Below are 5,695 nucleotides of genomic sequence, written 5' to 3'. Positions count from 1 at the left end.
ATCATTTGACAAGATCCAACATCCCTTTATGATGAAGGTTCTGGAAAAATTAGGAATCCATGGATCATTCCTCAATACAATAAAGGCTGTATATGACAAACCCACAGCCATCATTATACTCAATGGTGAAAAACTAAAGCCATTTCCTCTTAACTCAGGAACAAGACAAGGATGCCCACTCTCTCCACTTCTCTTCAATCTAGTATTAGAATGCCTAGCTACAGCAATAAGACAAGATGCAGACATAAAGGGGATCCAAATAGGGAAAGAAGAAATAAAACTCTCCCTCTTTGCAGATGACATGATCTTGTATTTAAAGAATCCCATAGACTCCACTCCCAAATTACTCAAGCTGATTCAAAACTTTGGCAAAGTAGCAGGTTATAAAATTAACCCCCCAAAATCAATGGCTTTTCTATATGCCAACAATGAGAAAAGTGTGGCTGAAATTAGGAAAGCAACTCCATTTGTAATAGCCCCACAAAAAATAAAATACCTAGGAATTAACTTAACCAAAGAAGTGAAGGACCTCTATGATGAAAACTTTAAAATCTTGAAAAAGGAAATCAACACAGAACTTAAAAAATGGCAAAACCTCCCATGCTCCTGGATTGGCAAGATTAACATCGTGAAAATGGCAATACTTCCCAAGGCTATCTACAAATTCAACGCGATACCTATCAAAATTCCACCCTCATTCTTCAAGGAAATAGACGAGGCAATCCAAAAATTCATATGGAACAATAAAAGACCCCGAATAGCAAAAACGCTCCTCAATGGAAAGAACACTGCTGGAGGAATATCAATACCAAATTTCAAACTCTACTATAAAGCCATAGTAATCAAAACAGCTTGGTATTGGCATAAAAACAGACCTCAGGACCAATGGAATAGAATTGAAAACCGAGACCTATAGCCATCTAAACTTCGATAAGGAAGCTAAAACAATAGAATGGAAGAAAGACAGCCTCTTCAGTAAATGGTGCTGGCAAAATTGGTTAACTACATGTAGAAAACTAAAGCTAGATCCTTATATATCACCCTGCACCAGAATCAACTCCAAATGGATCAAAGACCTTGAACTCAAAGCAGACACTCTGAAAACATTACAGGATGGAATACGAGAAACCCTAGGTTTCCTTGGCTCAGGCCGAAATTTTCTGAATAGAGACCTGGAAACACAACAAATCAAAGAAAGGTTGAACAAATGGGATTGCATAAGGTTGCAGAGCTTCTGCAGGGCAAATGACATAGCTAGCAAGATCAATAGAAAGCCCACGGATTGGGAGAATATCTTTACTAGCCATTCAACGGACAAGGGTCTCATATCTAAAATATACTTGGAACTCAAAAAATTAAACCACCCAACAACAAATCCTCAAAGAAACAACTGCCCAATAAATAAGTGGGCGAAAGACTTAAAGAGAAGCTTCTCTGAAGAAGAAAGTAGGATGGCCAATAGACACATGAAGAAATGTTCAACATCCCTAGCCATAAAAGAAATGGAAATCAAAACAACATTGAGATATCACCTCACTCCAGTTAGAACAGCAAAAATCAAGAACTCTAACAACAACAGATGCTGGAGGGGATGTGGACAGAAAGGAACCTTACTTCATTGTTGGTGGGAATGTAAACTTGTTCAACCACTTTGGAAAGCAGTATGGAGGTTCCTCAAAAGACTTCACATAGATCTTCCCTATGATCCAGAAATCCCACTTTTGGGCATTTACCCAAATGTTTACAAACAAGACCACACTAAAGCTACCAGCACAACTATGTTTATTGCAGCATTATTTACCATAGCTAAGATATGGAACCAACCCAGATGCCCCTCAGTAGATGAATGGATCAAGAAAATGTGGTATATATACACAATGGAATTCTATGCCTCCATCAGAAAGAATGACATTTCCCCATTTGTTAGGAAATGGAAAGGTCTGGAAAAAATTATATTAAGTGAAGTAAGCCAGGCCCAAAGAAGCTTAGGTCCCATGGTTTCCCTTATTTGCAATATCTAGTATAGGTATGAGTCAAGCGGAAAAGGTCAGATAAAGTGATGTTAGGAAAATGAACCCTTAAATATGTATTTTAATTTTTTCGTTTCTTTCATGCATGTGTTTCTAACGCATTTATAAGATTATTTCTTTGTTGCTTTGTATGTCCCTCCCCCACAGTGTAACCCCTGCTTTCACTATATTTGATATCAGTATAACATGTGGAGGAGATGGGGACAAACAAGTCGTTTAAGGATTCAGGTGGACCTGTTGCAACAATGAGAAGTACAAAATGTCATGTCAAATCCAACTTTACAATGTCGGTGTGTGGGGGGGGAGGGGGGTATAAATGGGTGGGGGGAGGGGGGAGGCTGGGAAGGGAGGTGAAGGGTAAACAAAGGAGGAGGCTGCAATGCTTGGTAAGAAATGTATGCATTATCCTGCCCATGTAATTTTAGCCCCTCTGTACAGTATGTTCTCAAATAAAATAAAATTAAATTAAAAAAAAAAAAGAACTGAGGATTGTGGTTTGAAGGCAGTCATGGCAGAAAAGTTCATGAGACTCTTATCTCCAACAAACTACTGAGAATAGGCTAGAAATGGTGCTGTGGCTTAAGTTTTACAGGACTAACCTTCATCACAGAGAGATTCTGAAACAGATCTTGAATTAAAGTGACAGGACAGGCACAAAAAAAGAAAAAAATAAACAAACAAAAAACAAAAAAATCTTAATTTTTATATTTTTGAAAATTACAAGAAAAATCAATGTTCCACCTACTTCAAGTAGTTATATAATATACATTATTACAGCGATTATGGTGGATAGAAATTTTCTCATTTATGTAGCATCCAATGTTCATTCCCTTTAGCTTATTTTGGAGCTTTTGATTACACCCTGAACAACAATAAGTTTCCTGTTCTCTATCGGATTGCTTGAGAGGACACACCAATAGCCACTACTCTGGTATCGTTATTGCTTCACTTCAGCTGATTGGGACTGTTAATAATAGAAGATGAGAATGGTTTGAGGATTCTTCATGAATTGAAAGAAGAGATGACTAAGAAATGAATTTGTGTAGCCTTTGCAATAGAAAGAACTCCTAAACAATGCCATTTCATAAATATTCAAAATTATGGAACGTTATATCCAGATAAATACATCTTCAGCAAATTTCCTCATTATATATGGGAATAATGAATCCCTGTTGGACTAAACAGTGTGTTTTGAGCAATTTTTAATAAAAGGCAAAGTTTGCATTGTGAACTCACATTGGGATTTAATGATGAGAAGGAAGTATTTCATGCTAGATTGATTTCATGTACCTCATTTTTTGCACCATAACCCAGATATTTCTGGATTCAGAGATTTTCTTAAGACAGTTATTCCTTCCAAATACCCAGAAATTGTTTTTCCTTCCTGGGCTATGGTTTCTCTTTTTTGATTGTTCAGATTCTATGTCTGACTAATATTTGAGAAATGTCCTCCTGATAACTCCTTTGACTGGTTACCTAGGCATATTTTTGACATGACTATGTGTGGACACAGTTACAATATATACAATGCTGTTCATGCTGTGGCGTAGGCTCTCCATGAGATGATTATTTATCAAACAATACAAACAATGGGAAACAGAAAAGGGAGAGTTCCTTTCCCTGCAAATATAAGGCCTTCTTTTTTGGATGGTACACACTTACAGAAAAGTCACTTCCTAGAGAGGTTTCATGGTGTGTAAAATTAAAAACTTAAGGTATTTTTCCAAAACCTAACAAATTATAATTATTTAAATTTCTGTGAGGTACTCTAGATATGGGTTCACGTGCTTAAGTAAAAACAGAATAGTTACAAGGACAAAATGTATTCGAACTTTCCATAATTCCTTTTAGTTACAAATAAGCTCAACATGCCCATAGGTTATGTTTTGAAAAGTAAAAATTCACCCTTTTCCTATGAGTTTCATAAGTATAAACCAAGCACAACCTGCTAAAACTAATTATCTATACTTTTCAAAAGTGATCTAGATTTGTTCTATGTATTAAATTTTTTACAAATCTCACACTGTATACATTAGTTATTGTAGAAAAATACAGCTGTGAATAGTCTCATTCATGATTCTTTACATGGAATTGGCTTTTCTTGAAGAGAACCTTTTTTACTTCTTTGCTGAGTGACCAGGAATTCAAAAGTTTATTTTGATTATTCTCCCTAGAATTTCTTCTTTTTTTTTTAATATGTCTTTTTGATTGTTAAAATACCATACAGAGGGGTTACAACTACATGAGCAAGGAAATGAATACATTTCTTATCAAGTATTGTTGACTCCTGCTTAGTTTCCCCTTACCATCCCTGTCCCCCATTTCCCCCCACGTCCCCGCTAAAGTTGTAAAGATTTTTTTCCACAGAACATCTTGTACATCTCATTGTTGCAATGGGTCCACCTCTATCCCTATCTAAACAATTTATTTTTTCACTTCCCATCCACAAATTATACCTACATCAAATCCAGTAAAAATAGGGGTTTGTGTACCGTGAGGGAGGGACATAAAAAGCAACAAAGAAATCATATTATAAACACATTAGAAATAATAGCAAGAAAGAAAAACTGACTGAGATGCCCCTCAGTAGATGAATGGATCAAGAAAATATTATACACACACACACACACACACACACACACACACACACACACACACACACACACACACACACACACACACACACAATGGATTTCTATGCCTCCATCAGAAAGATGACATTGCCTTATTTGTTAGGAAATGGAAAGACTTGGAAAAAAATATTTTAAGTGAATTAAGCCAGGCCCAAAGAAACATAAGTCCCATGGTTTCCCTTATTTACAATAACTAATATATGTCTGAGAATAGTTGAAACAGTCAGACATGTTGATGTTAGGTAAAATGAACCCCAAGATAAGGACTCCTAGAATTTCTTACATAACAATTCATCACCGATCTGTGCTATTTTCAAATTATGAATCTGAAATTAAACACAATCAGATTTTCTGTTTTAACTCTGGGATGTACTTCAACATAAGATGGTGTAATTCTTTTAGCGGTACCCTTTCTGATGAACATACAATTTGACAATCCTGCTGGAGATCAAGTGATTTTGCATGAGAGAAGTAAGTTAGAGGCAGAGTGTGACATTGTGAACCTTTGGAATTTTCCAGGTCTTCAACTTCAGGTAAAAGTAGGAAAGTTTTCTCTGTATACACTCCGTGGCATTAACTGTCTTTATCTGAAGATATGATATAGTGGGCCATTGGAACTAGAAAATGTGTTGGATCTGACTCTAATGATGCAAAATTCACCCTTAGAATTTATACTTGTTTGTTTCTAGTAAATTACTCCTGTAATACAAGCAATTTAGATCACTGAGATAGTGATATGACTTAAAATCATTCCTAGCAGGGAAGCCTGTGAGATTCTATTTGCCAATTAATCACCAGAATCATGGAAATGGAGCTGTGGATCAAGTAAAACTCAATTACAAAGCCCAGTTCAAGCCTTAGTTTTGGCACACACACACACACACACACACACACACACACACACACATACACACACACAAACATACACACACACAACCTTTATGCCCTATGTACTTAGAAACAACCTAGTATTGCACATTTAAGTATTTTTAACTTAACAAAATGTATTAATTGACTACTAGATAGAAGATG

Source organism: Dipodomys merriami, unplaced genomic scaffold (genome assembly GCF_024711535.1).
Source record: "Dipodomys merriami isolate MVZ:Mamm:240054 unplaced genomic scaffold, mDipMer1.0.p SCAF_719, whole genome shotgun sequence".
NCBI classification, from domain to species: Eukaryota; Metazoa; Chordata; class Mammalia; order Rodentia; family Heteromyidae; genus Dipodomys; species Dipodomys merriami.
Note: the sequence above shows the minus strand (reverse complement) of the source record.